Raw genomic sequence first — 16,015 nt, forward strand, 5'->3', positions numbered from 1 at the left:
CCCTTTGCTTGTACTGTGTTGGCATCAGTGTCATTCCATTGACTTCAGTGACATCACTTCTGATTTTGATTGGAGCAAGTGAGAGGAGTCCATGGTGTACATATTTCTTTTATATAAAGCCCATGGAAGAACAGAGAAGTGTGTTTCCATCAGATGAGCAGGAGTATTGAATTCACTGGGTGTAAATGGTATTTAAATCTATTGAAGAATTTTAAGAAGGAAAAGGATCTTATTTTTGCGGCCTTGCTGCTAGTAAACACACCCCAAACAGTTGGTTTGCAAGTCATGGATTCATAGATGCTAGGGTTGGAAGGGACCTCAACAGATCGTCAAGTCTGACCCCTTGCCTGCTGAAGGGTTAAAGAAATCAGAGCAATCCAGACACTTGACAGTGCTGATCCATTGTGCTTTTGCCCTATAACTACCTATTTCAAGGAGAAGCATTTGGTTTCTCTCTCTCTCTCTTTTCCCACCCAACCGAAACCTTCATGGTACTAATAAAAGATAAGTGCCCCAGGTGGATTTCATTGTCTATAATCTTTTTCTTTTTAATGGAATTTTTTTGTGTTCCAAGCCAAATCAAATTCAAATCCATGAGTCAGGCCAGAACCATAAGTGGCCCTACAACTGGCAAACATCCTCCACCCGCTCCAGATATTTCCAAAGTCTTTTGGTGGGCATCCTAGGTGCAGGCCCAAGCCTAGAGGCTTGGAGTTTAGATGCTCCCTAGTTTCACCTGCCCTCAGCCATATGGCTGCAGGAGCAAGCTAAAGAGGAGCCTCTTATTTCCATAAAGTGGGTTTTAAGCCCCGGCATCTTGAAGGGTACTAAACCACGCCAGGAGAACAGTTATCCCCTGGGTGCTTAAGGAAAACCGCCTTCATGGACTCGGATACATGGTGCTTCCCCTACCGCAAGGATAGACTAGTACATCCCATCTGAATAAGATATATTTCATTGTCTATAACCAACTCAGTTTGGCAAATGAGTAATATGTCAGCTTTCTCCTTTCCTGAAATGTTGCTGGCTCCCTGATTCCTTTCGGACAGGTTTCAGGGTGGATGGTTTTGTAAATTACGGTTAAAATGGTGAGCAAGAGTCAGCAAGATCTGTGAATCCAGTTGTCTGGGCTGGCATCTGGAGATAAGAGCCTGTAGAATAATTGCTTATTATTGACTGATTGCCAGCTTGGGCTGTTTGCTTGAAGAAAAATCAATAGCAATCAATCTTCAAAGCCTAAACTTCCAAGGAATACAGTCCTTTCCAAATGAGGAGTGACAGGTCAGCATGATTCTGTATCTGACATCCCCACTTCATATTTGGGTGTAATCCTCTTGTGAAGGAAGAAGCAAAACACGAGCTTTTCCTGCACCGAGGCTTTCACAACTGCCTACATTAATAATGCCTGGGATTTCCCTTCTGTTTCAGGGCTAGATCATGGACAGTTCTAATCCCTCCTGCAAGATGCAAAGCACCCTCAACTCTTGGCGATCATGGGCGGTCAAGGGTGCTCAGCAGTGAACAGGATGAACACAGCCCCGATTTTAATAAATTGCAAAAGCATAGAAGAAGGAGGGGTGGGTGAACAGCCTGTGCTATGACACATCCAAACCAACCAGTTTGGATGCTTTATAAATAAAACAAAATCTCTATTTTAATGCCTGGTAACAGAGATTGCCTTTCAGTGGGTGAGTCTGTTTAGGTGACAACAGAAGAAAATATCCAATGTCACCATACGCTTTATCATTCCTTATGGATACTGTCACTATGGTTAGTGTTCATTTCACAAAGCAGGCATCACCCTTATTTAACACTCTCATGGCACATTGCTGCTTTAGTGCCGTGTTGTACATGCAGTCTGAAGCAGGGTTTGTGATGCTGGAGAAGCACAAGATTCTCCAAAGCACTCAGATATTTGGGATTAGGTGGGGAGGAGCAAAGGTTGGATTCTGAGCTCACATCTCCAGCCTCAGTTTAGCCTAGATTTACATCACAGTTCAGAGACCCAGACCTTGGCCCCTAAATCTTCTAGACTGAAGCAGCAGTCACAGCCCTGAAATATGAGCATTTATGGGGGAGGGGGGAGGCTTGGATTCCTATCAGCTGTGAAGAGTAATTAAGTAACAGGCCATAAAATAGATCAGAGGAAAAGGGAGGGAATGTTTTCCCGATGATAGTACAAGAAGATGAAAATGGGAGAAGTCAAGAGGATGTATTTTTCAGAGCATAAAGCTTGGTGTTCATTTTCACCAGAGAGGCACCGTGTTTGAGGTGAGGGAGCAAGACCGAAGTTGCTCTCTTTAAGATATAATATGCAAGGGCCTGGACTCAGTTATTTCAAGTCATGTTTAGATACTGGATTTGTTGTCTACTAGCAAATCCTCATTTGCATGGGCCCTTAATCTGTAGAGTTAAAAGCATCTGTTGCCTACTGTGCTGCAATATTGAGAACTCAATTTTTAAGCTGTTACCTTTGAATGCAAGCCTTTCCACCCCCTCAGATCTTCCGCCCAGATTTTTTTTTTCTGAAAGCAGAGGTGAGCCAAGAGGTGGTACAAAGGAAAAATCTTGCCACTGTTTTGATTAAAGCTTCGGTGAAGAACCTGTCCACCACGACTGTAAAGAGAAAGCCAAGGGCAGACATTTAAACCTATGTGTCTCAGAGTGAAACCATTAAAAAAAAAATCTCTGAAAATGCATGTTAGTCTCAAGGCTGTTAAAGTCATAGAAGGTAAAGAGTTGGACAGAGACCCTTGCTAGGACTTTAGAAAGGCATTAGCACTTGTTTATGGGGCTATTCAACTTTGCATGTAGTCCTGAAATGGCATTTCCTCATGTCTGCAGCAGCCCTCATTTCATGAAATGGATGCAACTGCTGAAAAAAGATCTCGCGTGAGCATGCTCACTGGAAGATTAATCCTTTAGAGGGAGTTGGAGAGTTAAGCTACTGTAATTTCTCTGCAGTTGGCTGCAGTAAACAACTGCTCTAAAGACACGAGGAAAAAAAATTGACGGAGGTACATGGGACTACTGTACATATCTTTTTGTGTTTGTACTTTAACCTAGAGGGTTTGATGATGGTTTTCTCTGTAGAGATCTGGGGAAGAGGGATCTTTGTTATGATTTTATGGGTGACCTTCATGTTGTGGGTTCTTTTTTTTTTCCTCTAGGCCAATGTAATCCTATTTCAGTCAAGGCCATGCTGAGGTGCTGGTTTACTGTGTAGAAGTGGGATAGAGCACCATTTTTTCCTACATGTTGAGCTAAATGAATATACCAGTTGAGGCCTGCTGCACGCTGAGCTGTGTTGGCAGCAGGGAGCTGATAACCCCTAGCACTTTTCAGTTGTGATCATAACCCAGTGCAACTTTTTTTTTGTATTTTTAGATATCATGAATCTGTTGAAAAGAACAATGATAGAGTGATTACCTTTGATTGCTTGCAGAATAATTCTCTCTTAAATTCTTTTTTCAAATGCATTGAGACCTGAAGAGCTGTTGTAGCAGATGGGGAGAGATCAGTGAGATATTTTAGCTTTGGTTTAAAGGGCAATCACTTTTACATGCTGAGGGGAGAGTGCCTTGTCAGCAAGGTAAGTGTTGTGTGCATGAGGGCTGTGTCAAGGTGAAACTAGGCCATTGTATGTAATTTTTTTCAATTGCCACTTTGTGGGTGCCGGCTGGAAGAGTGCAGACTCCTTGTCAGTGGAAGGAAGGCATTGTACCTACTTCTCCCCAGAAAGCATGGATGAAGAAGAACCTTATTTACCACCTTTGATGTCTTGATTAACAATATAATTGACAAGAAGCTTAAGGCTGTAGAACAATGGCTAGATTGGGCCCTGTTGTAACTCCATTGAAGTCAAACTCTAACCCAGTTTAATTTCTTTCTGAGGCTGCCTTAGCACCGTGCGTGAGAGCTGGAATAGGCAGAGCTCAGTAACCCACAACTTGGGTCTTTGCCATTTAAAACTTCTAACTAGTCTTTATGGAGGATGATAAAACTGAAGTGAATTGGTTGCGAGTGAAGCATGATGGGGGATTTTTTTTGGAGGGGTTGGGTGGGTGACTAGCATTGATTATTACATAACTAATAATAATTCACTTGCCTAAAATAGCAAATTTTTTTACCGAGTGCTGCCTACTATGTCTGTTTCAGGGCTGTATTTCTGGAACAGTAGGTTAAAGCAGTACACCCCTCCTTTTTTGGTGGGGGTAGGGGGAAGCTGAAGTGTCTTGAAATTTGATGATGAAGATTGAACAATATGCATCGTTCCTTTTGTACTGCCTATGTCATTGAGAAGCCGTGTTGGATAACTACAATGTTAGTCCTGGCATGACCCATTGTTAATGTATTTCCAACAGCAGCAGTGTGAGTTTTCAGTGCTGTGTAGGGGAAAATGACTACTTATTTCCTTGGTGGTGGTGAGAAGAAGGGGATAGTGCTTTAATAGGTATGCAGATTTCATTGGCTTCTACTAGATTCTTCCTGTGATTGCTGTCAGTTTATACACAATACATGGGTGAACACTAATACTGTCGGATGAGTTCAAAAGGACATCACTACTGCAGACTGTACTGAGCTGGAGATGTATTTTTATAGAAGATTTTGCCAGACCTGCATTGAGTTTCCTTGGTTTATTTTTTGCTTTGTCCTTCTTCCTTCCCTCTTTTCCAAAAGCTCTGCCTAACACAGATTGCAAGCGTCCTGTGGACATTTTTAGGAAATACTGATGGGTGTGTGCATAGGGAGTATAATTAGCTACAAAATGCAAATGCATTGCTTCTTACTGTTTAAAATATGGTTGTAATGTTTATGCGGTCGGTTTGATTACATCTTCATTTTTTTTGGGCGTGAGAAAAGAGATATATGGGGATGAGCATTCATTTCAGAATCCATTTTCAAATGTGAAAGAACAAAGACTTATTTGTCATCTTGGAAGAACGATAGTTCTGCTGGGATCCAACGGTTCTGCATATTTATCAATGTGTATGTGTATCGCCTAACATGGAATTTTTTATTTGATGTCTGATGCCAGTGAAGGATCTCCAGACATTAAAAGGAGTTTCACTGTGAGAACCACTGCAACTCCCGTGCACGTGCAGTTGGCTTACGAAAAGGTCTGAGTTTGGTTTTAAAAAACAAAAAGCAAATGTAAGCAAGAAAATGAAAGCATAACTTAAAAATGTAAATTTTTTGTGGGTAGAACAACCATTAAGCATTAATCTACTATAGATAAATGCTAAGGCATCTTGTAAGTATAGTATTCGTAGGTTCACTGGTACCAGTGCTGTGGACTGTCCTATGAAAGAGTTTCTTGTCTATATAAGATCCATAATGTCCCTGGGACTCTCCAAAAGAGCAAACAGTTGTTTCTTCTTTTTTGCTGAAGGAGATTTTACAGACCCTGGGGTCTTTTGCTCCTTCATTTATCTTAGCCTTCTCCAGGTACTGGGCAAGAATTAAGCTCTTCATTAAAACAAATCCAGATGTTCATCTCAAGACACCCTCCAGTCCAGGTCCCCCTTTCTTCTGTAGGTGGCCTGTCAAATCTGGAACTGGAAAAAAGGAGAAGAGTCAAGAAAAGGAGAAACACTGTACTGCCTCCTTAGCGCACCTGCCTTTTGGCTCAGGACCTCTGTTATGACTGGCCCGTGCAGTAGTGGGATTTAAGCTTTCTCAGCTTTTTAGTTCAAACGAAAAGGAGAAACTAAACGGTTTCTGAGAGCTTTCAGTAGGAAGTCCTGTCCTTTGGTGTAACTAAGCAGTTAGCTTTCCGTGATCTTTGTGCCTTCTGGTCAAAGCTTGGCCTGGCTTCATCCTGGGGGACTTCATCCTAAGAGAGCTACTTCCCCATCTGTGAAGGACACTTGATTTCTCAGTAAGAAGGTGGGGCAGCTTCTGCATGATGGGCAGAAATCCTGGAACGGGATTAATCGCATCCCAGTCTAATTTAGGTTTCATCTGAACTAGGATTCAAAGACATGTTCTTAGAAGCATTGGTTATCGCATCCTAGTGAGCCCATTCTGTGAAGGCTAGTGTGGACAAGGCAGTGAGGATTTTAAGATGTGAAGTGAAGATTAGGCCTTCAGAGTAGCTTTGCTGTCAGGACTGTTACGAGAGGCAGACTGCCAGAAGCGTTTTAGCCACAAAGCTGTCCCTACCCTCCGAGCAAAATTAGATGACACGATTTAAACACTGGCGGGTGGTCTAGAAGCAGTTCTCTCATTGGTGGGACTGCACCAGTGCCGGTGCAGTTTTGGGAAACTGGTAAAATGCAGCACAGACAAGGCCTTGCTGTCTTTAACTAGTCACCCACTCTGGCATTTTCAGTTGAATCTAAGGAAATTAGGTGCCAAATCAGGGGCCCGCAAAACTATATCTTGCAGGGGGCCCCCAAAAATTGTGGGCTGGTCCTGTCTGTGTCAGGACATCAGCCAGTTGAGTATATTCAAAGCAGAAGAAAATGGAATTGACCATCCACTGAGCTGGTTCTCAGAAATGGTATTGGGCCATAGCAACTATGTAAAGGCAAAAGTAGAATACATGGCAAACCCTCTTCAGTCTTTCCTAGTCAAATAATGTCCATAAGAGGCCCATTGCCTTTGCTTCAGTGCCTTAACTCCTTCAGGCAGTCATTAACCAATTGGTAAAGACTTTAAAATCAGACATTATGGCTTAAGCATTGTAATTATGTACTTTGAATCCTCTTTTATTTTTTTTTTTTGTGTCTGAGAAGCCATGTGCAAGTGTTTTTTTGAAACACATGGAGACTGGCTGTGTTTGTGCCTCATTGAATCTTGCTCAAGAAGCAGTGTTTCCAGACACATGTCCTGGATTGCTAGCCACTTTGGAAGTCAGTTCCTGACTACACGTTGACTTCTCAAAACTGCTTTTGGCTCCTAGCTGCTTCAATTCTCCATGCTCCTGCAGCATCGCTCACTGCCATTCAGGTCCTGCTGTTTTACCTGTGTTGCCTGGTCCGAATCACTTCCTCACCTTCTGTTAGCATAGAAGGGAGCATAGAATATCCTGGGGTGATGAGCTAAAAGGCCCTGTGCTGTATTGTAATCGGCCAGCAGAGTTTTGGCCTGGGGGGACAGGAGGGGAGCATGCTCGCCCTCCTGGTATAACTGCACCCCTACAAGGGGAGGGAACAGGGACTACAGTGGCTTAAAGGAGCATTACCCGGTCTTGGCAAAGCACATAGATGAAGAGACCTGTACTCTGAGGAAGTGATTTGGGTTTTCCCTTCTTTGCAATGAGGATAATTGCATCATGGAGAAGGAGGAGGAAGCTTATTTAATTAATGAACATTGATAGTGTGTTCACATTCTTGGTGAAAAGGTATTACAGGGGAACAAGGTGTTGCGATTGTCCATAAGTTATCTTTGAAAGCAGTATACAGTGAAAGGGAGGAGAGGGGGAGTGAGAGCACTTTAGATATGGATGTAACAACTTTCAGGGGAAGAATAAATGAAGCATCAGAAGAAAAAAGTGGAAATGTAAATGCTGAAATTGTGAGCATACTGCTTACAAGGAGGCAACACTGGAGCACTGGAGATAGGAAAGGTGCGTAGGGTTTTGAATCAAAAGCAGGAAGGTTTTTAAGGTAATATTTAAAGGCAGGAAGTAATGTAGCTCATGAAAAGGAGGAAGTGAGCTTCAGACCATTCTTAAAGCATGATTTGGTTCCTGACCTGCCTGCCTTCAGTGGTTTACGATTAGAAAGGGAAACAAAAGAAACTGGAATTTTCCTTAGAAACCATAGATCCCTGTATGCACAAGGCTGTGAACAGACCGCACCCTTGTGACTACACAAGAAGTTTTTATGGCGGGACAAAACACAAGCACATAGGCATCCTTGCTGCTTGTCATACCACAAATGCCCAAAAATGTTTGTGCAACAATACTTCTTAACAGTTTGCCCTTCTTTATCACTGGGGAAGTCTATATGGTTATGGTGCCATTAACTGAATTCATTGTTCGTTGATGGGCGGTAGTACATCCTACATCTGTGGTGCACGCATCCCTGGATTAGAGAGCTAGTCCCTGCTCCTGGGGGCTCTGCATGCTGGGGATGTCTAAAATCTGTGCATGCAGCCCTTCTGGCCTGCAGACATGGTTTTTAAAGGTCCCAGTGCATAATCAACAATCAGCTGATTGTCTGCCCCAGCCCTCATGGCTAGGGACAGGCATTCAAAAAGCCTGAGCCTGAATTTATTCAATCTTTGCAGGTTAGTCTAACCTGGCTAGGCTAAACCGGTTTCTAACTGCACAGACATCCCCTTCGGACTGAAAAAATTAAGGCGTATGCTTGCAGTGGCTCAGGCTAGAAGCTGGTGGGGGTGGGGTGTCACGCTACAGCAGCCATCCCTTCCTTTCCATAGGGCTGAGCTGAGGGGGGCATGGCCAGGCCCAGGCAGGACGCTCTGTTCCACCCCTCTCCTCTCCCAGCAGCCCAGCAGGGAATGTTTATCACCCCTAACTCAGTGTTTATCAACCCATTAAAAAACAAAGCTTCTCTCCATTAGTTCAAACTCTTCTTAAGCAGCTTTTCCAAGGAAGGACATTACCAGCTACCTGTTGATTAGCTCCAAAAAGCCTGTCTGCCTTTATCATCTCCTACAGTACAGACTGTAGCCAGCATGTGGTGTGCTAGCTAATGCTGAGAGGTGTAAGGCAGAGGGGTGGGGGGAATAATCCCTGTTTAGCAGGGAAAAGCCAGGCAGATGCCTGCAGTCTCTGCTGGAGCTGCAGCCAGGCAGCAGAGAGGAGGGGCCAGCCCTGCTGTGGAGCAGAGAGCCCCACCCAGCCCCGAGGGGGTGCTGGGGAAGTCCGGTTTGTCTTAAATCAGCAAGGGGTCTGGGACAGACATTGCATAAACCAGTTTGACCCAAATTAGTTAAGTCTGATACTACATTCAACCAGGTTTATCTCAAACTGATTTCAGCCATTCTCAAGCTAGTTTATGTGCACTGAACAGCTTTTCTGTTACAGGTTTAAACCAGTTCCTAATGGCTTAAACCACTTTATGTGTAATGTCTGTTCCTAGCCCGTGTGTCAGAACTGTTAAAAGCTGCATGTGCAGCATCGCAGGGAGGGAGATCCTGGGGTTCTCATGCACCAGTGATATCAGAAAGTGGCATCTGTAGTTGGGTTACACGTTTTTTTTTTTAAAGTCCTAGTGCATTGGAGTGGGGTCAGCAATCAGCTGCTACTTGTGGTAGGGGTGGGGGATAGGGTGGGGGTAAGGGGAGCCAGAGCTGAAAAGCTTCCCCTCCTTCTGGGGACTTTAAACCCTGCACCCAGCAGCTCTGGCTGGGTTGCAAAGGATCAGAGTCTTCTGGCTGGGTTTAAAGTCCCCAGAAGGGGAAGTCCTTTGGGTCTCCCTGTGCAAAGAGCCTTTAATACTCCATGCCCTGGCCAGACTCAGGGTTGTCCCTGCTGGAGTCGCCAATCAGCTGATTGTCAGCTTACCACACAGGCACCTCCTCTTTAAACTTGCTTAGAAAGATGATGTGGACATGCCAATTTTCATCACAGGACGCTGGCACCAGGACAACCGCAACATCTGTTTTTAGACTAAGAATTCTTTAGCAGTCTGCTTCCTTCTTTACCAGTGCTGCATCATCTTTAAGGGGAAAGGATGAGACCAGACATCTGGAATTTACAGAGAACCCTCAGGAGAAAAGCAGAAGAATAAACCCAGGGCCACATGTTTTTTCCTGGTGTTATGAATCATGATAGTGCAGGACAGCACTGGAATCCTGAGAGCAGGGTCAGATTTATGTAGCAACTTCAGTACATGAGTCCCTTACGGGAGGGTTGCTTGTTCCCTGCGAACGACACAGGGTGTCACCTAATTGATCTGCCCCGGGGATACAGCTCACCAAGAAACATTACAAGCATTAGTAATTATTCATCCCTAACCTCCTTCATAATCTGCTGCAAACCAAAAGTCTGTTTCTCCTGACTCCGCTCTTTGAGGATCTTCCACTAACTTGATAACTCTTAATCTTATCTTATTTTCCAGATCATCAATTTAATTTCTCCATGCTTTTACAGTCCTTAGTGTTCCTTGGACTGTTTGTGTCCATCAGTTATTATCTTAGTGTCTTTGGGTTTTTTCTCGGGTCCTTAGCAACCGTGAACAAAAGTTCCTAAACTTTTTTTTTTTTAAACATACAAGCAGTTTATAAGATGAATGTTTCAGTAATGCCTATAGAATTCTTATGAGTAAGTCAATTCCTTCTTTCTTCCTGGTATAAAACATAGTCCCCATTTATGTCTCCTTCTTTCTCCATTAGAGATGAGGAGTTAAATGCCAGGTATTTAACAAGTACTTATATGTGAATTGACTATCCAAAGTATTTGAAACAACCTACTAACTTGATCCATTCCAAAAATGAGATCCAAGTACTATGAACTACCATTAGATATTCAAACTGAACAGAAAGCAGCAACTTTCTTTTCTGCATTCACTAGCAAGCATTGTCTGTGTAACCTTCCTCCTACACTTAATTTAGGGGCAGATTCAGAACTCATCCACACTAGTATAAATTTTGTCCCCTGGTTCTGGGAAGTTACTCCAGATTTACACTAGTACAAAATGAGATCAGAATTTTTTCTTTTCTTGTGTCCTTTTCTTTCTAAATAGCTGCTTATAAAATGGTAATAATAGTGTCTGAAATGGCAGTCATCTTTTCTCCCTTCCTCCAGATGATCACCAATAGGGGAATGGCAGGAGTCAGCTCTCCAAGGTTATTTACCTCCAAAAGTTCTGTAGTCATCCTGAAAACCAAGAAATCCAAGAAAATCTTTTCATGGGAATGAAAAATGCAAACATCCTGTTGTTTTCCATGTTGCAAATTGTGCTCTTGTCTAAGCTGATTATTTTATTTATTCCAATAATCCTCTCTTCCAGAATAAAAGAAAATTAATTGTCTGTCTATTTCCATAATGATTTGCCCTTCAGACAGAGTTGCCAGGCAAAGTGCTTAAAACCTGGGCTGAAAAGATGTCTGATTGTTTAAAATCATTGAGCTGCTATAGGAGAGGGTTTGGATTTTAATAGGCTGGTATTCAAGTAGCCCCAGAGAGCACCATTTGCTCTGTGTTCTGCAGGATTATGAGGGTTTTTTCCCTTCTACATATTAAAAATGGGGTCATGCCTGTTGTGGTAGATAGTGTGTCTTATGCAGGATTTTGCTAGCAATGTGGACTGGCTGGAATTGAAGTCCACAAAATTACACAGCATCAAATACAAAACATTTTTTAAATGAGGAACATTGTCCTTGCGCATTGTATGCGTTTGCCAGCAAGTTGGTTAGCTGTCTTAAACTGCCTGAAAATGGTTAAAGATCTGTTTCAGTGCAGCTGTGATGGGACTATGAGACTCTTATTGCATATCGCACCTGGCTGTTTAGATTGCTAAATGTCACTTGATTTTATTTTTTGTACCCAGGGAGTGTTACTTGGTTAATACAGCAAATGCTGGATGGCTTTTTCACAATTTTGTATTTGGTGATGACAGGAGGTATTGGAGAGAGAGAGACAGGTCAGCATGTATGTGCCTGGTGAAGAGACAATTTCATCTCTGTCTCGTTGTATTATCTTTGGTCCTAGATCAAGCATGCAGGTCCATTCTCTTTACCCTGGGATTTACACCAACACAACTCTATAACATCAGTGGACTGACTCCAGATTTAGACTGGTGCATCTGAGACAAGAACCAGCCCCTTCAGTTTGCCTGCCAAACTACAACAGCCATGTTTCCCTCCTACCTCTGCCATGAATCTAAGTTCAACACAGGACAAAATGGCTTATGAGCTGAACAAACAGCTCCGGTACTAACTGGCAGACATGGCTTCTTGTGGCTGATATGATCAATCTCCTGCCCACCACAAATGCTAAGTGCTGAAGCCTGTGTTGTCCCTCACACAGGTCATGAATGTTTTAGCTTATATTCCAGTTGCAGTGCTGATCCTATTATGCATTCATGGCCTCTGCACAATTCGAATTGCAGTGAGCTTTGGGGATTACAGAAAGTTTCAAATCGTGAATACAGGCAAGCCCAAAGCATGATTATCGTGTGGGCAGGAGGGAAGAAGGCATGATGTGCTATACCCGGGCATCTTCCTGAGCGATGAACGGGAGTCTTTTTGTCCCAGGTCTTTTACTGTATCAGCTTGGCATGTAGTGAGCCAGTTCAGACCTGGCATAGGTGGATGCATCCCCACTTATTCAGCAGAAATACACTCGCTTATCTCCTTCCTCATCTTATTGCATGACCAGAAAGCATTAAGGACAGGTTCTTGGCAGTTCCAAGGCAGTGTTTCAACATAGAAGGTTAGCAAGAAATCACTAAGCAAAAAATCACCAGTATCTGTTGTGTGTGTTTCCCCTTCCCTTACTGCCAAGGTGTCCCAAAAGTGCTGGAATAATCCATTACAGGAAGGAGAGGGGTAGGAGTTAATTCAATTTCTTTATCTTTTCATAGTGCTTAGTCCAGCTAGTCGTAATTGTCTTACTTGCTGGGTGCAATAGTCCCATAAGGCACCCACTGGAAATGGGCTCTGCACATAGGATCAAGGACCCAAGTGGATTTCCATCAGCCCAACAGCACAGATGATAATGGCTTGTGTTGCCATCTAGAGTTTGGCACTGACTCCCCTGCTACGAGAGTAAATCTCCACCCACTTTTTCCAGCATTGATCTTAGAGTGGTCTTTTAGTTTTATTTAAGCACCATAAAACTGGCAAGACAGTTCACTTATGAGACTCCTAGTAGACTTCTGTTTTGCCAAGGAGGTATTTAAAATCAGTCTCCATTGCATGTTACAATGGAATGCTCTTTCTTTCTGAAGGCCTCAGAGGACTTCCAAGGACTCCCCGTAGCATAAAACTCTCCAATTATGTTTATTCTGTTTGTGCTGCAGATTATGATTATTATTACTTGTTGATGATGTGCTTGGCATTTCACATGCATCCAGGAGGATATTCTCCCAGCTCTAATGAACTTGCAGTCTAGTAGCCTGTTCCTATTCTCTTTGATTTCAGCAGAAAATCTCCTATTGACTTCAGTGTGTTAGGATCAATCCCTTCATTACATGTAGGGCAAGATTCATAATTACAGTAACCTCAGTGTAGTTCTTTTGGAGTTAATGTGGCTATACTAATTTATATTCTCTGAGAATCTGACCCATGCACACTATATTCTAGACATGCATGTAGGGATACACCAATAAACATTTTCTTGGCCAATACCAATAGTTGATGATTAACCGACCATATTGGCTGATGCTGATGCAGTAACTGATATTTAGTAATAGTGCAAGGCATTTTAAACTACTGACATAAACTTTTCTTTTGTTTGTTTTGCATTTCTCTCTCTCTCATACACTCACCCCCCCCACCTCCTGCCTGCCCTCAATGTGGAAGGTATCAACTGCCTTATTCCCATGCACGTTGCCCTCTTGCCTGTAGCTCCTACCCACAGCTCTGATCCCCATGCTGCCAGGCGGGGTGGACCTTTGTATAGATAGCAGTGTCTGGTGAGTTTGGAGGTCCCTGGTGCCCCCTCCTGCTGCTTGACAGGACCTGTACTTTGCTGTGGGCTTGGGCCGGTGGTGGGGACTGGACTACACTCACCAAGTTGCTCTGGTCATGAAGCCATATTTAATTGGCCAAGAAAAGCTGATGGTTGATAATGTCATTTCTCCTTTTATTGGTGCTGATTTGATAGCCAGCTGATATATTGGTGCACCCCTACATGCATGGGAAATAGAGAGAAATCTGAATCTAGGAGCCATGCAGGGTTTTAAGTATATCTGTTCTTTCTAGGTTGCTGCCCAAAAGTGCACTTGAATAATTGGTCTTTTAAGTGAGGATCATGACATGATGAAATGTCCAAGGTTATGAAATGCTCTTTAAGGATCATGATAGGATCATTTGGGCATCTTCCCAATAAAGAGGGGGGAGAGAATAGGTGGCAGGCACAAAGGTTTGCAAGGTGCTGTAGGCCATCCCAGGGTATTGGCTTATGTCTCTTTCAGTCATCTAGATCCTAGTATTTTACAGGTGTCTCTCTCTTTACCGTGAATTTTTGGTGGTACATCACTGCTGTAGCTGCTTTAGGCAGCTGGGACACATTACTAGTCTGCTGGAGAAAAAATGGTAGCCCTATATGCTGACATAGCTGCCTTATGACTTTTCAGATCCTCTGGCTTAATGTCTGTTCCATACTCAATTGACAGTTCTCGTTCTTTCTAGCTCCCCTGCCATCCACATTCAGAAGACTCCTTTTTAATGCTTTTGTACATGCTAAATTTTAGCTGATATGAGAGAGAGTAACCATTGCTGTGTGCTCCTAAGTGCTTCCTCTTGGTCTTACGGTTAGAGCTCATGAGTCATTCTGTCCTGTATTGAACTTAGATTCATGGCAGAAGCAGGATGGAAACATGGCTGTTGTTTTGGTTGGCAAACTGAAGGGGCTGGTTCTCCTCTCAGATGCACCAGTCTAAATCTGGAGTCAGTCCACTGATATTATGGAGTTGTGTTGGTGTAAATCCCAGGGTAACAGAAGGGACCTGCATGCTTCATCTAGGATCAAAGATAATGCAACATGAGACAGAGATGAAATGGTTTCTTCTGTTTACAGTTTTGACACCTCTTGGGCTAGGGGACCATATTTTGCTTATGTGAAGGAGATGAAGTTCAGGATCTAACAGATGCTTTCATCCCTGACAACTAGGATCCTGTACATGTGTTCTGTTCTGTCTCCCTCTACACCCCCCAGATGAGAAAATGATCAGGCATCTCCATAGAGAGAGACATTTGCCACTGCAGTCTTAGCAGTTCATCTTTTTGGTGAGCAACGAGACATCCCTTTCTTAAGATAGTCAGTTCTGCATTTGTCTAAGGCCCATTTCAACCTTGGTAGTCAGGCCAGAATATTCTTCCACTATGTACCTTCTTAATGAGCTCTTGGCAGTCCTGTGTTATAAGAATGATGCAGAAAGTGACAGTGTTAGACAGTTTTTTTCCCCCCTGGTGTGGTAATATGTATCCCCATGATTTTCATAAATTGTTGATTGCTTTTTTCTTTTTTTTCCTGGTTGTGGCTTTGTGTGCATGTATGGCTCATGGTTCTGATCATGAAAGGACCAACTATAGAGTTGGAGACAGTGCAAGATATGGCATGGGGTGTTGCTGACAGCCCGTTAAAAATCAAACTGCTCTGTATCCCAGTAGCATTTGAGTGACAGCTATTTGCCTCTCAGTACTTTGACTTTTTGAGTTTGGTGGCTTGCATATGCCCTTGATTCTGCAATCTGCTCTGGGCTGATTGACTTTGCTGGGACTCTTGAGTGGGCCTGTGGCACAGGGCTGGGACCTGCCCATATGGCTTGCTTTACAGGTTTGTGACCACAGTCATTCTAAATGCCAAGATACTGCCTGAAGATTTTAATTTTCTTTTCTGTTCCAAAATCTAGGGCAGTGAGCTAGAATAATAATTAAAAAATATATATATCACCCTCAGACTGACTGAAAAGGCTTTCCTTTGCTTGAATCTTCACTGCATTTTAAAGCAGGTGGAAAAGTTGGGATGGCTAGGATCATGGCTTTCTGGCCTTTTTCAGGCTACTAAAGCTGGGGGTGTATGTAGAGGGGGTGGGGAATGGATTTTCTGGATGGGGGGGAAAAAACCTGTAATGTTTCAAACTCTTCCCCCTTCTTCCCCCAAAATGTGCTTTTTAAGGAATTACAAATGCATGTTGGCATAGAAACTACAGAATCTGATTGAAGCATGCAAATGTAAAAGGAGCTTTTCTGTGTGAACCACATAGACTGAGCCTCAGAAAAAGCTGGGTAAAAATCTTTATGAAGGCACAGAGTTGTCCAGATGTTGGTGGAATTAAAATGGCACTAGATATTTAGGTTTTTTAATTTGCACTTAAAATTTGAAAAAGCCCTAATGTAGGGAATACAACTACATTACCAGTGGTCTTCC

At 43.0% G+C, this 16,015-nt stretch overlaps 1 protein-coding gene across 3 annotated transcripts in view; it reads left to right on the forward strand.

Annotated features, from left to right (window-relative positions):
* The window catches only part of EHMT1 (euchromatic histone lysine methyltransferase 1), a 154,321-nt gene that overhangs the window by 27,473 nt on the left and 110,833 nt on the right, over window positions 1–16,015 (forward strand). The window contains exon 1 of one of the 3 annotated variants that reach the window (XM_019540602.1): window positions 2,960–3,017. The exons of the other annotated variants lie outside the window; for them this stretch is intronic. The gene's annotated coding sequence lies outside the window, so the exon portion shown is untranslated. Of the gene's footprint in view, window positions 1–2,959; window positions 3,018–16,015 lie in introns of those variants that run through there. 3 annotated transcript variants of the gene reach the window in all.

The sequence above is a fragment of the Crocodylus porosus genome, unplaced genomic scaffold (genome assembly GCF_001723895.1).
Source record: "Crocodylus porosus isolate Cpor-Errol unplaced genomic scaffold, CroPor_comp1, whole genome shotgun sequence".
NCBI lineage: Eukaryota > Metazoa > Chordata > Crocodylia > Crocodylidae > Crocodylus > Crocodylus porosus.